Here is a 19,943-nt window from a genome sequence, read left to right on the forward strand (position 1 = left end):
TGAGTCTTCGTGTTCTAAGTGGAAATACCTTGAAAGCCCATCTGCATTGGCATGTTGAGTCCCGGGTCTATGTTCCACTGTATAGTCCATCCCCTGTAGGGAAATGGACCACCTTAGCAGTTTAGGATTTTCACCTTTCATTTGTTTGAGCCATAGGAGAGGCTTGTGGTCAGTCTGAACTATGAAGTGAGTGCCAAACAAGTATGGCCTCAGCTTCTTAAGGGCCCACACCACAGCAAAGGCCTCCCTCTCTATAGCTGACCAACGTTTCTCTCTATGGGTCAGCCTTCTGCTTATAAAAGCTACTGGCTGGTCTTGACCTTCATCATTTAGTTGAGACAGTACAGCTCCCACACCCAGCTCTGAAGCATCTGTTTGAACAATTAACTTATTTTTGTAGTCTGGACTCTGCAAGATGGGGGCAGTGCACATGGCCTGCTTTAGGTCATCAAATGCCTTTTGACAGCCAGCTGTCCACTGAACCTTTTTGGGCATTTTCTTAGAGGTAAGGTCATTTAAGGGAGTCACTATAGATCCATATCCCTTAACAAACCTCCTATAGTACCCAGTCAGGCCTAAAAAGGCTCTAACCTGTGTCTGGGTGGTTGGAGCTACCCATTCCATTATGGTCTGGATTTTGCTCTGCAAAGGTTGAATCTGGCCTCCACCTACAAGGTGGCCCAGGTATAGAACCTGACTCTGCCCTATCTGGCACTTTGTGGCCTTGATAGTGAGGCCTTCTTTTTGCAGGGCCTCCAAAACATTTCTGAGGTGGATCAGGTGATCCTGCCAGGTGGAACTAAAGACAGCAAAATCATCTAGATAAGCTGAGCAATACGTTTCCATACCTGTCAGAACTTTGTTCACCAACCTCTGAAAAGTGGCAGGTGCATTTTTCAAACCAAAGGGCATTGCCACAAAGTGATAGTGCCCACCAGGGGTTGAGAATGCTGTTTTGGCCTTGGCATCATCAGCTAACTTGATTTACCAATAGCCAGCTGTTAGGTCAAATGTACTCAAATATTTGGCTGAGGCCAAAGTATCAATAAGCTAATCTGCCCTGGGAATTGGATAGGCATCAGTCCTGGTGACTGCATTGAGGCCTCTGTAGTTAACACAAAACCTCATTTCTTTCTTACCGCCCTTGGTATGAGGTTTAGGCACAAGGACTACTGGACTAGCCCAAGGGACATCTGAAGGCTCAATTACACCTAGTTCCAACATTTTATAGACTTCAGTCCTGATACAGCCCCTGACATGGTCAGGTTGCCTGTAGATTTTACTCTTGACAGGCAGACTGTCTCCAGTGTCCACCTCATGGGTGCACCAGGAAGTCTGACTAGGGGTCAGGCTAAACATATGTCTGAACTGTTGCAGCACTTGTCTGCATTAAGTTTGCTGGTGGTCAGTGAGGCTGCTTGCCAAAGCAACACCTTCTACTGACCCATCATCAGGGTTCTGTGAGAGCAGGTCAGGGAGAGGATCACTCTCCTCCTTCTGTTCCTCATCAGTTGCCATGAGCAAGCCCATGTCATCCCTGTCCACATATGGCTTTAATCTGTTGACATGGAGCACCCTAAGGGTACTCCTGGGAGTTCCAAGATCCACCAAGTAGGTGACTTCTCCCTTTTTCTCAACAATTGTATGGGGGCCACTCCATTTGTCTTGGAGACCTGCTGGGGCCACAGGCTCCAACACTCACACTTTTTGCCCTGGCTGATAAACAGTCAGTACAGCCTTTTGGTCATGCCAACCTTTTTGTAGTTCTTGGCTTGCCTCCAGGTTTTTGGTTGCCTTCTTCATGTACTCTGCCATCCGGGAGCGGAGACCAAGTACATAGTCCATCACATCCTGTTTGGGAGGTTTGAGAGGTAACTCCCAGCCCTCCTTCACCAAACATAATGGACCTCTGACAGGGTGCCCAAACAGAAGTTCAAAAGGGCTGTAGCCAACCCCCTTCTGTGGGACCTCCCTGTATGCAAACAGAAGGCAGGGAAGTAAAAGGTCCCATTTTCACCTAAGCTTTTCTGGGAGGCCTTTAATCATTCCCTTTAGGGTTTTGTTGAACCTTTCAACTAACCCATTGCATTGTGGGTGATAGGGAGTAGTGAACTTGTAGTTTACACCTCACTCCTTCCACATTGCTTTTAGATACCCTGACATGAAGTTGGTTACTCTGTCAGATATAACCTCCTTAGGGAAACCCACTCTGGAAAAAACTCAAATGAGGGCTCTTGCCACTACAGGGGCTGTAGTGGTCCTGAGGGGAATTGCTTCTGGGTACCTGGTGGCATGATCCACTACCACCAGAATAAACCTGTGCCCAGATGCTGTTGGAGGGTCAAGGGGACCAACAATGTCAAGCCCTACCCTTTCAGAGGGAACCCCCACCACAGGTAGTGGTATCAGGGCGGCCTTTGTTATGGCACCTGACTTGCCACTGGCTTGGCAAGTGACACAGGAGTGACAAAACTCCTTGGTGTCCTCTGACATGTGTGGCCAATGAAAATGTGGGACAAGCCTGTCCCAGGTCTTGTTTTGGCCCAAGTGTCCTGCTAAAGGGATGTCATGTGCTAGGGTCAAGATGAACCCCCTAAACTTCTGAGGTATTACCAACCTCCTGGTGGCTCCAGGGGTTGGATCTCTAGCCTCAGAATATAGGAGTCCCTCATCCCAATAAACTTTATGGGACCCACTAGCACTCCCAGCAGCCTCAGCAGCAGCCTGCTGTCTGAGGGGTTCAAGAGAGGGGCAGCACTGTTGCTCCGTACTCAGATCTTCCCTGGAAGGTCCCCCTGCCCCCAAGAACTCAACCTGATCAGGCTCAAGTCCCTCAGGGCAGTTCCTTCTTCAGGATCTGCTTCTCCTCCCTCAGGAGGAGAATCTGAGATCTGAGATCTGAGACAGAGGGGAAGACACTGCCTTAACCCTACTGCTCCTCCTCTTGGGTAGCATCTGGTCCATAGTTTCAGGATCCAGAGCTGGTTCAGCTTTATGCATTTTGGCCTGTGACCTGGTCACAGAAAATACCTCTGCAAGTATTCCCAACATCTCAGCATGAGTCCATAACTCCACTTCAGACCAGGCTGAAGTTTCTAGATCATTGCCCAATAGACATTCGACAGGGAGGTCTGCACTGACTACTACTTTCTTGAGGCCAGTTACCCCTCCCCAGGAGAAATTCACAACTGCCAGACTATGGTTGGTCCTGACATTGCTTGCATTGGTAACCTGGTACATTTCTCCCACGATGATCTGTGCAGGGTCCACTAGATCCTCTGCCACCATGGTGACACTAGCACCTGTGTCCCTGAATGCCAAAGCCTGTTTGCCATTTATTATAGGCTGCTGTTTGTACTTGCCCAGATTACTGGGGCTCACTAGGAAGGACATGTCAAGGTCTCCCTCACAAACCAGCAATGCCTGAGTGGTTACTCTGACTAGGTCAGAGTCCACATCAGAACCCAGGGTCAACCCTACTACACCCTTATTCTGATTACCACCTCAACCAGGAGCTGTACTAGGGGGAACAGTTGCCTTAGGGGCTGGAGTGGTGGTGGTTTGGTCTTTCGACTTGGTACAATCATAAGTCCAGTGCCCTTTCTGTTTACAGAATTTGCTCCAGGGCTTCTGTTGGCCTTTTCCCTTTGTAGACTGTGAATCCCCACCAGATGCAGATTTTTGGGGCCCTTGTGAAGACTTTTGGTCTTTTGACTTATCCCCACCTTTCTCTGAGCCTTTAGGATCCTGCTTCTTAGTGTCACCCCCTTGGTTCTGGGTTTTCTGCCTCACCCTGGTTCTGACCCATTTGTCTGCCTTCTTTCCCAATTCTTGGGGAGAGGACAGATCAGAGTCCACCAGGTACTGATGCAACAACTGGTTTGGCAATTATTAAGGATCTGTTCTCTACTCATAAGATTATACAATCCCTTAAAATCAGTAACTCTACTACCAAGGCCTCTGATTTTTACTGCAAAACCTGCTGGCGGCTTGGGCCACAGATGGTCCAATGGACAAGTTCGTAGAACGTCGTGAAGGGGTTGCACTCGACAATAGTGCACGGTACCCGAGTATTGCTGTTCCTCGTCACTCGTGGGGTCCACTCGCCACAGCTTTGCTTGAGACTCACAATGGCCATCGAGAAGTCAGGAAATCCACTTCTGGGGCTGCAGGGACTTCGGACTCCGGCGGGAGCGGGAAAGTTTGCGACCGTTGATTCAAGTTTTTGGTGCCTGCCAAGCAGGGGAGTCACTCCTTGACTCCAAGGGACATTCTTCTGTCTTCCAAAGGTAGTGGAACGTCAAAGGGCCAGGATTCTTCTTGTAGAGCATGGTCCAGGGATATCTGATTTGCCAATGGCAAGGTTTCCCTATCTTATACTGAAGGTAGGGGAGGGACTAGCTCTATGACCACTCCTCTGGGAGGGTCAGGGTGGGACAGAGGTCTTCAAACATTTGGATGCCGAGACCCCCCCCTGTCAACATTTTGAGGCGTAAGGACCCCCTCCTGACAAAAATTTCTAAAACTGTTGACTAAATTGTGTGGGATGAAATGTAAATGAGGTTATGTGATGCCGCGTATTTTGGGATAGCATTGCTTCATTATTTTAACATTTTTTACACACAGTAACACCGAGGACAGATTTCACCCAATCAGTACCCATTTATAGCCAAAATACAGCAATTGCCATCAGAAAGATTTCTAGTCAACCTTTGTGAAGGGCCTTCCACTCTGCAGCAATACGTGCTGCCACATTAGAAACTCACCTGGCCCTGGCCGGGAGCAGCAGGGGTCCCTTAAAACCCTGGTGGTTTTGTGTAGAGTTAAACAGTTTACCCATGCAGCTTTCCTCTCACCCCCTCCCTTCCATCCCTCTCTCCTCTCCTAACCCCGGATCCCTCTCTCACTTTGCAGGCCATTTTCTTTCACCCCTTTTTACAACTTCTGAATTCTCCCCATTCAACCTCTACCTTCAACTTTAATCGCCTCTTGCCATTCTGTCTTTTCACTGCCCTCATCTCGAACAGTCTTTTGCATTTATCTAATTTCCTCTTTGGCCCTGTAACCTCCCGTGCACCTCAGCACTTCTCATTCACCTTGTCTCTCCATTCAAATGTTTGTCTATTTGTATCTTACACCTCTCCAGTGCCCCCATTCATCGTTCACATCTCCCCTTTGTTCTAACAGAAGCCCTCACCTTTGGCTCACACTCACTTCTTGCATGTCCACACTTCTCTTCTGCAATTCACATTTCTCCTTATCCCTGACCTCTTCAATCAAATTCTCTCACTCCCTTGCTGTCCTCTCTCATCCTCTCATCCCTCCTCACCAAGCATATGGGTCGGGCCCGTATGCTCCTCTCGGCATGTGCCACTCTGCTTATTGTTCCCTAATTCAAGAAGGCATGAGTTGTCGGTCTCGCTGTTTTGATGCAGGCCGTGCAGTTATGGAACGTGCACCCTGCTTTGCTTCCCTCCACCAAGAATCTATTATCCTTTAGGAAGATATAAAACCATTCTCTATGCTCTGTAGGTTACCCCATTTGGCTAATTCTCCTTCTGTGTGTTTCTCATTTGCCTTCAGGCAGTAGATGGTTATTAGCCCCAGGACATCATTTGGTAACAGTAGTGCATTACAGATGTAAATAATAATAGGCAGAAGCAGGGGTGCCACTAGACCAGAACTTCAGGGGGGGGGGGGGCTAACATTCCCAGTCAGGGCTGGTCCTAACACTGGTCGCACCCGGTGCAACAGTCTTTTTTGATGCCCCACCCCGTTTCCTCCTTCTCCATGAATTCCTTCACTGTCACTCACCAACAATGCACCACATCTCTCTATAGCACCTTTCTGACAAACATTTCATTTTTTATAGCACTACTCATAGTTTACTCACACTCATTTCTGTGATCTGCATGGTACATAGTCTTTGAAGCAGGCACATTAACCCTCTGCACTGTGTGGGTGACAAGAGTGCCCATGTGAGTGCACGGTGAGCGATGCAACAGTGTGAGAGTAGGGCAAGAGGAGTGACTGCAGGGTGAGGGAGGTGGCGTATGAATTTGGGTGCGGATGCAAGTTCAGGATGGGATGAATGAATGTATGATTACTGATGGGCTTGTTTGAGTGAGTTGCATATTGAGTAGTGAGGGGGACAGGTGAGTGAAGTGTCACATGAGTGCAGGATGAGTAGTGTACTCATGTGACTGCAGGGTGAGGTATAGGGTGAGCAGCACAAGTGCATTGTGAGTGCAGAATGATCACAGTGAGTGCAAGGTGAGCGGGTGAATGGTGCGAGTGCATGGTGATCAGTGTGAGTGCATTGTGATCGCTGTGCGTGCAGGGTGAGCGTGAAAGTGAAAGGCGAGAATGATGAGTGAGTTGTCTGAATGCAGGGTGCATTCCCAGACACTGGAAGTAACTCAGCATGTTATTGACGGCGGCGTAGAGTTTAAGATCTATGTTAAACTATTGCGGCATTAATCGGGGATCGAAGGTGAAGGAAATAAATAATGTGCTGATCCTGCAACAAACTTTCAGCCCTATGGTTAGGGTTGCCAGCAGATTATTTTGATGGCCCAGTCGGTACAAAAAAAAGCAGTCACCTAAAGCTGAATTTTCAGTACTTATCTGTGCATACTTCGAACAGCAAATATAAATAGAAAGCACTTTTAATTGTGTTCTAGGGCTGCCTCCATGATCCATGACTGATAATTAAAGAGAACAAAGACAGAAAAGTCATATAACGAATGCATACATACTTTTTTATTTCTAAGTCTATTTAATGCCAAGAGGAGATCTTTGCAGGCTCTTTAAACAAAACACGGCAGGCATTTTTCTTTTGGCAAACCTACTTTATATTCCTTTCCATGAAATGCATTCTCACACTACAGCAGTAAATGTAAAATACAAATGTAAGGAATAGCCTGAGTGGGGACCCAGGGGGTACTGGAAACAGAGATAACACCTAAGCCTCTGTAACAAGTTTGCAAAGGCATGTAAAAATGCAAATGGTCTTTAAAGACCTGTGAAAAACAAGGGAGTGCTGGAGATAAGACTCCAGACACTGCCCAGCTGAGCCCCCAGCAGCTCGAGTTTCACTGCAGCAGAGTTTCACTGCAGCAGCCCGGACTGAGACACAGGACGGGTGTGGACGGAGGGGGGGCTGAAGCCCTTGGGCCTCGGCAGTAGTGTGACTGGGAAGGCGCGACCCCCTTTGCATCACTACATGGCCCCCCCTGGGGGTCGCGCCCCACAGTTTGAAGACCCCTGGGGTAGGGGGTGGTTACACCCACTTCCCTTTGTCCAATTTCACGCCAGAGCAGGGACAGGTAGCCCATGAACCGGTTTGAGCTGGCATATGCACAGAGGAGCCTACTGCTCCCCCAGTGCAGGACTTCAAAGCACTCTAGGAGTGCACTCACCCAGCCCGAATACATTAAATCCTGTCTGGAAGGTGGTGACACCTCCCTGTGACAGGATGCCTATTGTTGGGCCTCCTCCACTGCGAGTTTCAGTCATCAGCAGGAGGGCAGCCCAGTGTCTGTGCTGGTGGCATCCATTTTGTGATGCCAGGGCTCTTTCAGTTTTCTATGGTGTTACCACAGTAGGTACATGTCATCCCCTCTAGAAGGGTGGGATCATGCTCCCACATCATGGAATGGTGTGGGGGTATGATTCCAAGTTGTTTGACACCAAACACGACATGTTTTGATGCAGTCATTCCAATGTTAGCATTCACCGGTAGGTTTTAATGCACTTAAGAGTATATGGTTTAACCGCATTCACAAACAGCCACAGAGAATAGACTATGCCAGCTGCAGAGCAGTCCTGCTCATGCAGAGGCACCCCCTCACATTGTAAACCAAGCACCCTGCCCTCAGGATTGATATGGCCTGCCTTAGGGGTGACTGATAGGTTTATATGTGTGTGTATGGTGAGATATAGGAACCTATACCTCTGTGAGGAGTGCTAACACTACCTCAACCCGGGCTGGGTTGTGGTGTCAGATTTAGTCTGCTTCCCAGGGGTGGCATAATACATGCTTCAGCCCCTGGTAGGCCTATTAAGTACCTATGCCCTTAGGGTACCATATACTAGGGGCTCATAAGGCACCACAGTATCCAATCACTAGTGCATCTAATATGCACTCCAAGTCGTTTAGAGAGAACAGAGAGACTGGGGCCCTGATTAGCAGGGACCCAGCAAGACTATCGCCAGATACCAGTGTTAACATCAGAAAAAAAGTGGGGGCAACATAAGTGCAGATCCTACTCTCCTACAATCTTCATCTTGAATGTTTTCCCTCCGTTCCTAGAAACCAAGAGTGACAGAGAAATTGTTCCTCTGAATTCTTTTCGGATGTGCCAGGAATGTTTTACAGTTTGGGGAGAACTTTAAAGGGTGTGCCTCAAATACCATTTTCCTTCTGTAAAAGTGGAACCTCACTACTGTGACATTTTGCACATTTGCTTTAATTTTGCATTGAATTCCATCTACCATATTTTATGGTAACTACCAAGGTTGTATTATTTCAATGCCAGTTTTGTTATTTTATCCTAGGTTGAGTTGTAAACTGTTTCCGTAGTAGATTTATGATGTGGGTTTGCAGTGCTTTTATTCATAGATCTGTGTTTCACTTTATTTTTGCCATTGCTGATCCCAAGATACCTTGTTGTTAGCCTACCAGTAAATACTGAATAGCTTGATAACATTAATAAAAGTATAGAAAACTATCAGAAACTCTACAATCCTCTGTTTTAGTTCGGGGGGAGGGTTGAGGACTGACGTGTAGTCTCTCTATATACCCTTGTGCTTGACATTGGAAGGAAAATCCGTACAATTGACCTCTGACTGGAGTCATGAAGGCTAATCTTATTTTAATTATGTTTATTTTTTTTTGGACAACAATCACACTGACAAAAATGATGAGTGGAAATGCTTGGTCAGTCTGAAGCACTCATAATTACTTTGAGTGCATTCTATTTATTATTTTTGATTGTATAAGACATTACAAACCGGGACCAACTACGTTTCAACCAGCCTTTGTCCCATCTCAGAGTACACCACATCAATCAATCAGTAAATTTGTAGAGCGCTTCCTGTCACCCATGAGGGTATTCAGACGCTGGCAGGATCCAGTCAATTAGCCCGACAGCCAGGTCTTCAGGGACTTTCGGAACTCTGAAAGAGATGGGAAGGTCCGTAGATGAAGGGTAGCTCGTTCCATGTCTTGTTATGTTATGTTATGTTAAAACGGATTAAAAGAGCGCACAGCTACTCAGTAGAGTATCCCGGCGCTAGGACAGAAAAAAACAGATGCGGGGGGGGGGGGGGGGTCGGGAGAGGGAAAAAGAAACACAAAGAAGAAGAGACAGTTATATTGTTTGTTGGAACAACCAGGTTTTCAGTTGTTTCCTGAAGGCAAGCAAGTTAGTGATTTGCTTAAGTGGAAGAGACAGCTTATTCCAAGGTCCAGTCACTTGGACTTGAAAAGAGCGACCGCCTTTGCGGGCTCTGAGATACTTAGGGGTGACCATAAGATGTTGATGAGCAGATCTAAGAGATCTGCCAGGTACGTAAAAAGAGACTCCTCTGCAGATGTACTTCGCTCCCACACTATGCAGAGCCTTGAAAGCCAGGACCAGAGCTTTGAAGCGAATTCTGCTGCGGACAGGTAACCAGTGCAGATTCTTAAGATGTCTTGGCTGCTAGGTTGGAGAATGAGCAACATCTGCATCTGCTATGTTGGATGCGGAGGGTGAGGGTTAGAGAAAGAGACACAGAGCAGAGGTATCTTGTGGGCTGGTCGAAGTTCAGGCGGTGGTTCAAGTAAGTTGGCACACATTAGTGTAGGGCCTTGTATGCATGGGTCAGGAGCTTGAACTGGCATATTTCCTGAACAAGAAGCCAGTGGAGTTCCCTGAGGTAGGGTTGATGTGAATTCAACTAGGGAGATTGAGGGCAAGTCTGGGTGTGGCAGTATGGACTGTGGGCACTCATTGGAGATGAGATGTGATTCCTGCCTAGAGAGGGTTGCTGTAGTCCAGTTGGCTGAAGATGAGGGCATGGGTGATGGTGCATCTTGAGTTTTGGGGTGGCCATTTGAATACCTCACGTAGCATGTGCACAATAAAGAAGCAGGAGGAGAAGAATTTGACCTGTGTTGTCATGGCTTGCTTGTTGTCCAGAATGATGCTTAGGTTTCTAGCATGGTAAGTGAGGGTAGAAGTAGGTCCGAGTTCTGAGTGTCACCAGAATGCATCGCATACCAGTTTTTGTTTCCTAAAATCAGTACCTCTGTCTTGTCCGAGTTGAGCTTCAGGCAGTTGTCCTTCATCCAGTTGGCGGCGTCTGTCATGCAGTTGTGAAAGTTGGTCTTGGTGTTGGTAGTGTCTTCGGAGAGAGAGAGGATGTTTATATTGATAAAAACTATCCCAGTGCTAATAATGGTACATTTGAATACATGAATGAAATCGCATCACTGTTATCAAATTCCCCAGTCATGAACTCTCCATCAACCCTGACTCAGAAATATGTGATCAGGTAGGCTCTGCACTAGGCCTGCAGTAACTGATTGACAGGTCACAGGTGTGGTGGCACGTAGCAGGCAGACAAACTCGCAAATAGGAAACTCAGGTCCACCGCCCAGATAAGAGCAGCTTCACCACAATGGTCAAGGGAAATTAGTTCCAATAAAGCACACGTGACCAGAGGGGTGCGCGCATTCCCAAAATACCATAAAGTTAGATGCCACATGGAGTTGGGAACACGCAGCCAATCATGACACTGCACACACAGCACTCGCAGTGATCACGCGTCCCTCATGTCGAACATCTGGACAAATTAGAGAGGGCATGCCTCAGTTGGAGCTCCTGAGTGGACCAAGTTCATGACAGAGGCAGTGTCCTGTGGGGCAAGCTGCCTCTATCCGGTTAGTCGGATGTCTATGGTGGTAGCGAGGTTGTTGAGTTGCTTGAAGAAGCCGGTGGCCTTGACCTGGGGCTTGAAGTTTCTGTAGATGTTGGCGATCTTATCGTGGAAGACATTTACAAGGTTGTTGCAGAGTTCCTGTATGGGGGTAATGTTGTTTGTTGCAGCTGCGGGCTTGGAGAATTCTTTGACGATGTTGAAGAGTTTTGTGCTGTTACTGGAGCTTGATCTGATGTGTGAGGCTAAGGCCTTTCTCTATGATTCTCTCAACTGTCTGTGGTAGAGGTTGAGGGCAGTTTTGAAGTCAGTCTGGTGTGCCATCTCCTTTCCAGTTGTTTACAGTGTCCTTTAGTGGCTCTGAGCTCTTCAGTGTACCAGCTAGCCTGCTTGGTGGACTTTCTGTGGATGTTGTTGCCAATGGGAGCGACACTTTTGGCACAGTTGGTGATCCAATTGTTGAAGTTTCTGACATTCTGGTCTAGGTTGTTGGAGGAGATGGGGTGGGTGGTGCTGAGGTCAATGATCCATGTGTACTTTGATACTTTGCTCCAGCTGCAGTGGGGGACATTGGGCAGGCTGGGGGCTGAGGTCTGTGAGCTTGTGATGTTGAAGTGGATGATGGAGTGGTCATGGCTGTAACTTATGTGTTGGCTGGAGTTGAAGATGGGGTCTACCGTGTGGTCTGTGCCGTGTGTGTGGTCATAGATGAGTTGGGTGAGTCCGATGTTGTTCACGCTGTCGGGGAGGCTGGTAGTGTTGATATCATTACAGTAATTGAGATGGAAATTGAAGTCGCCAAGGAAAATGTAGTTGTTAGAGTGTATGGGGAGGGGGCAATAAAGTTGGCGATGAAGTTGTATAAGTCTGAACGGTTTCATCGAGTATGGTAGGCAAGGGTGGTTTTGGTGTCTGTTTGGAGTTGGAGGTTGAGGTTGAGGTGTTCCATGGCTCAGGTGATGTAATTTGTGGTGGTGCATTGATATATTCCTTGTGTATTATGGTGATCCCTCCACCAGGCGTGTTGATGCGATCACAGTGGGTTATCCTGTGCCCTTTGGGAATTGCGTTGGTGATGTCGGGCACAAAAGTGGGGTTCAGTCAGGTCTTAGTGAGGAAGAGTACTTCGGATGTGAGGGTGGATATGAGGTCCCAAATCTTGATAGTGTGTTTTCATGATGACCGTGTGTTGAGAAGGACGCATGCTAGTTGGTGTTTTATTTATTCTTTAAGGTGGTGTCTGTGTTGTGTTTGGGATGGGGCTGGTCAGTGGGCTGGTATGTGTGCTGTGACAGGTGAAGTGGCAGTCCATACCTGCTTAGCCACACTCCCCCTATACACTGCAACACATGCAACTGAAGTCCAGTTTGAACATGGCTGGGCCTTCTCTAGGAGTTTCAGTTTTACTCCCAAGGCAGTGACAGCTTGAGACACACATTTAGGCTTACACAAATCTCATGTTTGAGATGGTCATCCTCTCTAAAAGGCACAATGATTATAAAATAAAAGAACTGGATGTTGTGTAAAGTAATTAACAGTTGCCAATTCAAACATTTCATCAATTAGCTTTTGTTTGTCACAGTGATTAGTTCTATATGGCAGGCGCAGCACAGATCGAATTCCCGTAGCTCACTTACAGGGCACATCTTGCATTTTACTTGCCACTCACTGATATTTTACTTAGAATCTGACTGGCTATAGTGAAGAAACTGTGCTAATTAGGGCACATTGTATCGAAATAAGGAGAGAGGAGAGGAGGATATGGCTAGGTTCGTCCTCCTAGGTACTAATAATGCAAAAAAAGATCCGACATCAGGGTTCAGAGAACCTAGCTTTATTAAAAATTAACTAGCTAGTGAGCATAAATGAGTTTATTCGTGCTCCTAGTTGGTAAAGGATAAAAAGAAGGTGTAATAAAAGGGAGGAATTAGGTAATAATGTGTTAATAGTCCCTAATATTGAAAGCCAACATGTTTCGAGGTTATTCCCTAAACCTCTTATTCAGGACGGCATGGGGACCAGCCCCATGTGTACCACTCCGTGCAAAGACCTATTATAAGGTGATAAAGTAAAAAGGAAAAATAAACGCGCACTTTAGTGTTAGCGTAAATCAATTACATACGGTTAGATTGAACGCGCAGTATTTAGTAGTTAATCAGAATTTGCCTCATGGTCTGCCGGGGTGGAGGAGCCTAAATAACCTTGACTCGGCTTGCCTCCGTCAACTTGACCTAATGGTTCCCAACGGCGAACCCCCTTTTTATCCTTTACCAACTAGGAGCACGAATAAACTCATTTATGCTCACTAGCTAGGTAATTTTTAATTAACCCACACCACTCCCCTCTCACTGCACTACACATAGTCTTTACTAAATAGTGCTCCTACGTAACTGTCGCAAGTCGCAGCACGCCCCAAGCAGTAGATGCTTGGGATGGCCCCAATGATGAAGCATGTCACCTAGGGGAAACCTTTGGTGAGTGAGGGGACTCAAGAAAAGTATTTTCTTTTCTCTATTTGAGGTGCGTCTTACCCACTAAGTAGACCCCTCCTTTCCCATCTAGCTAGGTTCTCTGATCCCTGATGTCGGATCTTTAGGGCACATTGTAATCAGTAGATCTGATTTGATTGCAAGGCTAACATTTGCTTAATGTGAACCCATCAAAACAAACACTACCTAGATTTAGTTCTTAGCTATGTAATTACATGCTTTGCCTACAAGGTTATGGTAAGGGGTCAATTCCAGGTTTTATCTCATGTTTACAAAAATTATCTTTCCAGATAGTTTATATGAACTATTGTTAGATTCGATTATTTTATTGAAAATGAGCAAGCCTTCCTTGTATTTTGGCTCTGGTAAGATGTTTTTTTAGAGAGTTTTGTTTACAATGGGATGTGCAAGGTTGTAACATAAACTGAACAATATTTTATTTCCTTCATTAGTCTTCCATGCAATACAGGTTAATATATTGCTTCAAAACACAGTTACAAAATACAGCAACCCAAAAAGTTGATATTTGTCTAAAAATGCAGCAGACCGTCATCAGGACAAAATATTTTAACTCCTTCCGTGCTCATGACGGAACCACGCCGTCATGAGCCACGGTTGCCGTGTGCTCATGAAGGAGTGGTTCCGTCATGCTGCGGCCGTTGGCGGCCGCGCCGCCCACGCGGCACTAATTCCCCGCCTGTGCGGGCGATTAGCGCTGTGGGCGGAGTCATGACGGAACCACTCCGTCATGAGCACAGCCCAACCGTGGCTCATGACGGCGTGGCTCCGTCATGAGCACCGGGCCACCGCGCTGCCCCCCCGCACCCCCCAGCGCTGCGGCGGAATTTCCGCCGCAGCGAAGGGGTTAAAAGGATTCTACAATTCAGTATGCATTCTGGTGTGAGATGAAACCTAACTAGAATATTTCTGTCTAGTTAGTTCTGATAATGAATTCCACTTCTTCATGTTAACTAGTTACGTGACACATAGCGCGTCATCAACTGGTGACTGCACATATACTTTATTAGACTTTGCAGGTCTCTCAATTAATAGAACTCAGTGGCACAGGCTCTTTTAATCAGAGATTAGAAACATTGATTATAAAATAAATGGGCGAGTGCGGAGCTTGACTGCCAGGCAAGATGGCGGCCTTAGCCGGGAGCTCTGCGCATCGCCGGAGCATTTGCACTGATAACAGGGTCTCCAGGCACCAAAAACATCCTCATGAATTGGTCATTTCCTGAATGGATCTCTGGCTGAGAGAAGAACTTCCTCTTTTCGCCAGGCCTGCATTTTGCATTATCGCGTATGGGAAGGCGTTTAATCTCCTCACAGTGGTGGTCATTTTAGATTCTCTCCTTAATATGAAACAGAGTTTTCCTCTCATCTTGAAGAGTTGCTGCTTCTGAATTAAGGGTTTTTTCTTCATTGTCTTTATTAGCTCCTTAATTTGACTGCTCCCCTCAATGTTGTTTTTGCACCAGAAGTGTCATATCTCTCAGCGAAGGTGAAGTTAGGGATGATATCTTAGGAATAGTAGAAGGCATGAGATCCATAGTAAAAATGATTGCCCACCGTTGACGGTAAAATTAGTGAACCCTTTCTGTATTCAGTCCAGTTGCACATGAAGGATACTTTGCGAGTATTGCTAATATTTACTCATACCTTTTAGCCATACTTAAGATTTATGTTTTCACCAACCATCTCATCTATGACCACTCTGTTCTCTATTTGGGCTCCTTTTATATCACCATCCTCATATGTTCACATGAACTGTATGGGTCGAATTGGGAAATATAAATTATCTTCTCATCAGGAGGTATTATCAAACTGGAAGCTAATTTTACCGTCAATGGCAGACAATTGTTTTACTATGGATCTCATGATTTCACCTATTCCTAAAATGTCCTCCCTAACTTCACCTTGGTTGAAAAGCAACACTGCTGCATCTGCAAATAAGTGTGTCAAAGAAGACTAGCACTCTCCTATCACATTCACCTACTTCGCTAAAGCTCTTGCTGGACAAAATAAGAGCTTCATATCCATTTGTTGAAGAGACTAACATTTATAGTCCAAATCTAGATGGCAAATAATCCAATAAGGAAGCAAGAGTCTCATCAATGGAACAAAGAATCAGAGATGTTCAAGATAAGATAAAACATATTTACAGTTTTGAAAAATAGGTAGTGTACTTAAAGATGCAAATGGAGAACTTAGAAAAAAGAAATAGGCAAAATAATCTTTGGATTTACAGCCTTTCAAAGGGACTTGAAGGCAATTGCTCGATTTCTTTTTTCACATTCTTTCTACCCCATTTAGTGGATTTACCATCATCCACAGTATTAAATATTCAAAGGGCTCATCGTCTGGGCAATTGCCCTCAATCATCTTCTACTTCCACCAAACCTAGATAAGTTATCATTTTCTTTCTAGAATTGACTGAGCTACTGAGTGTTCAACACCCAAAGTAAAAAAAACAACTCTTTTTGTCAGGAACAAAGAAATTCATCTCACAGGATGCTTCCAGAGCAACAGCACCATGTAGAAAAGAATTCCTTTATCTTTGACCACAACTTTGCGTCCTGAGTGCACGTTTTGAATTGATCCACCCATGCTTCTTCAAAGTGGCATATCGTGATAAGACTATCACTGATGAAAAACCTGCTGATCTTTAAAATGTGTTAAAGCTTTATTCAGCTAGTAATATAGATACTTCTGGTCCGCCCACAAGATGAATAATTGTCTACATTGTAATTGAGCTCTAATTGTGAGTCTGGATATATTGTACCTTATATTATTAGCATTTACTCATTCACTTAATATATATTTCTCTGGTAATTATTATCTTTTCTTTTTCAGGTACTCTGTTGTCTATTGTACTATCTTATATTGTTTGACCCCATTCTGTCATTTAGGTTTTTGCTCCCTTGCTGTGTCGTCTTCACCATGTGCTGTCATCGACCCCATCAATTTTATAAGGTATGCTTTCTCAGTTGTCATTTTTTTACATTTATTGTTTTCTTTATTAGATTGCATTCCCTTCGTTCTTCTCGCCTGCTTTTTCTTTTCTTCTTTTCTTGTCTTTTCTCCCCTTCCCTCATACAATATTACCCCAATACCTTTGCTTTCAGTATCTTTTCTCTGTTCTTCAGTTCAGATAACCTAACGTGTTTTGTAGTTGTTAAAGATCCTCTATGCATATATAAATCTTTGTTTTGCATAACATCCGGAGTTATCTCATGGAATTAAGAAGGTTTTGTTGGTCCCATAAAAAGGCAGATCATTTTATTTTATTTAGCCAACTATGCTCCAGATTTGATCCTTCTCCAAGAAACTCACCTAACAGAAACTGAGGCCTTAAATCTTAAACGTGGTTGCGTGACCTCGGTTCTTGTTCCACCAATGTCTAATAAAAAAAAATAGGGTAATTTTTTATGTCACAAATTACATTGTATATTGTATCACAAGAAACAGATGTTGAAGGAGCTCATTGTTGAATTGTTGAATTGAGTAATGTCTACAGTGTAATGATGAATATTTCATTATGGGGTAATTGTAATCAAATCATGGATACTTTTGTTGATTGCCAATTTCAGGTCAGATTCATTCAGCATACAATGCATTAACAGTTTCACTCTACTATTTCACAAAGACTTCTTGTGGATTCATGGAAAATCTGTAATCCTTTCACAAAAGAATAATCTTTTTTCTCTGCACCCCATAGATCTCTCACTAGACTAGATCATATTTTTGTTAGCCAATTATTATCCCAGAATCTTATCAAATCCACTATTGGACCTATTGTGATTTGTGATCATGCTCCAGTTATTACAGATTTAAACTTACTTCCAGTGCATCCCAAATGAAGCAGGTGGAGATTCAATAACTCTCTTTTACAAGATCCTCCTTTGTCACTTTTGCTGAGGAATTTTTCATAATCCAAAGGGATTTTGACATTTCTCCTCAATCACTGTGGAACACATTTAGGTCTACTGCTCGTGGCCACATAATTGAATATGCCTCTAAAAATAGAAACATTTTGCTTAACAACATAAGTTTTTACTTTGTACTATAAAGCAACTGGGGCACCAATATAATTCTTCACTATTGGGTACTAATTTACAAGAATTTATTCAGGCAAAATTCAATTTGAATGAAATAACTAGAGATAATGCTTCCTCCATTTTATTTTGTAGTATTGCTCGCTACTGTGGTGGCTGTAATAAAATGGGAAAACCTTTGGCTCGTTATTTAAAAGTCAGGAAACAGTGTACTATTATCGAGTCTATAGATTATTCCCTATACTCCTGATTCTCCCATCCCTGCATCTCATAGAGAATCTGATTTAAAGGACATTACTAAACCTAAACTTGATGATCTTAATTTTTCCGCTCATGAAAAAGAGATATCCCTCTCAAAAATGCTCAATACGCTTTATTCTATTATGAAGGGTCAGACTCTATGACCTGATGGTTTTAGTGTAGATTTTTTCCTCAATTTCTCTAACATACTAGCACCAAAATTATTGCTACTTTTTAACTTTTTCTCAGTCACTGGTACAGCTGGGGGCACTTTCCAGGAAGCCACTATTTGTCTTATTCATAAAGAAGGGCAGGTTCCCACCCATTGTAAGAACTATAGACCAATATCTCTTATAAATGTTGACTATAACATTTTTGCCAAACTCTTGGTATTATGTTTTGAACCTTTCTAACCCAAGCTAATAGTTAAGGAACAGTCTGGTTTTGTCAAGGGCAGACTAGTTTCATATAATTCTAGATTGTTCTGTAATGTATTGAATTAAGCATCATCTCTTCCATATTCCTGGGGGGCGGTTGCCATTGATGGGGAAAAGACATTTGAAATAATTGATTGGTACTTCTTGCTTAATTCCTTGGCTTGGCATGGTTTTGGTCCCAATATAATTTCACTTATTTCCTTACTATATAAATCTCTATTGGCTTATTTTCTAGTTAATGGGAAAGTTTCTTAATACTTTCAAGTAAAGCGTGGTGTTCAATAGTGATGTCCTTTCCCTCCCCTCTTATTTGTTTTGGTCCTTGAACATTTTCTTTCGCAAGTTCATACTAACCCATTAATAACAGGAGTTAAATATGAGGATACACATTTGAAACTATCTGCTCATGCTGATGATATTATTCTATTTTTCAGATCCAGAAGTTTCAGTTCCAGCACTGCTTAATGAAATTTCTGATTTTCTTAGGTCTAAAACTGAATTCTCCCCATTACCAAATTCAGTTTTAAGCATCTTCTGTTTTTTTACTGGAACACATCTAAGATTAAATATCTCGGAATTTGGTTCACCAATCCTATCTAATTGCAATAAATCAGAAGGAAGCTTGAATACACTGGAAGACCTTCTTTCCTCTTGGAATCCATTTTTTCTTTCCTGGTTGTGTCATCTTGACTTCATCAAAATGATGATTACCTCTTCTTTACTATATATACTATCCATGAGCCCAGTGTATAGCTCCCTTTCTTATTTTAAGACACTTGATTCTATACTCTCTAAATTTCTTCCGAGTAACAATAAATCCAGAATAGCAACAGCACAGCTGAAGAAGGCTAAACAGGAAGGTTGTATACATTTTCCAGATTTCCGTGTCTATCATAAAGCTTTTTGTTTGAAACAAGCTGTTAGAAATGGGGGTGTCTAGTTGGCAGTGGCTTACACCGTGTCCAAGTAGAGACCCTTCCTTCTAGTAAGGATAAAGGAGTTACACACCCAGGTATCCCCTGCTCACCCCCTTCGTAGCTTGGCACAAGCAGTCAAGCGTATCTCAGAGGCAATGTGTAAAGTATTTGTACATAACACACACACTAAACCCAGTGAAAATGCTACATATGGACACCAGACCGGTTTAGAAAAATAAGGTATCCTTATCTAAACCAAACAAGACCAAAATGACAAAAACCCAACATACACAACTCAAAACATGCCTTTTAAAAGGTTTCAAGCAATTTTGTCCATAGAACTCTCTGGATGCGGTGATTAAGTGATCAGGTCATTTTACACAAAGTACCTTAGATGCGTCAAAAACTACAAGGCAAAACAGCCGCAGAGGAAGGAAGCTTTGGAAACATAGCAATGTGTTGGTTCCTGAGTCCTCGGGGAGGCAAAGTGTCAGTTCTGCTGCACGCAGAAGTGTTGAGTAGAATCCAGACTGTAGGGGGAAGTGATGCGTCGAAATTCAAGATGGTTCTGGCCTGCGGGTAATGTGTTGGAAAAACTTGTCGTACAGGTGCGATGCATGGAAATCTGGATGCACTGAAGATCGATGTGGCGGCGACAAACATGCACTGCGTCGATTTCTTCAGCCGTTTTCCCACAATTCGTCAATCTTGTCAGCCGCACCGCAGGGCCTACGTCAGAGTCAGTGTGGTGGTCTCGGACTTCAGAGACATGATGTGCTGATTCAGGCTTCTGCAGTTTCTGTGACCATGGGCAGACACTGCGTTGATTTCTTCGGCTGCACAGCGGCAGTGTGGGAAAATGTCCCTTGCACA

General features: G+C 44.3%; 1 long non-coding RNA gene across 1 annotated transcript in view; it reads left to right on the top strand.

Moving 5' to 3' along the window:
- Window positions 1–19,943, top strand: part of LOC146797726 (uncharacterized) — a 237,521-nt gene that overhangs the window by 46,275 nt on the left and 171,303 nt on the right. The window contains exon 2 of the long non-coding RNA XR_014969033.1: window positions 16,331–16,394. This is a non-coding gene — a long non-coding RNA (uncharacterized LOC146797726). The remainder of the gene's footprint in view (window positions 1–16,330; window positions 16,395–19,943) is intronic.

Source organism: Triturus cristatus, chromosome 9, assembly GCF_964204655.1.
Source record: "Triturus cristatus chromosome 9, aTriCri1.1, whole genome shotgun sequence".
Taxonomy (NCBI): domain Eukaryota; kingdom Metazoa; phylum Chordata; class Amphibia; order Caudata; family Salamandridae; genus Triturus; species Triturus cristatus.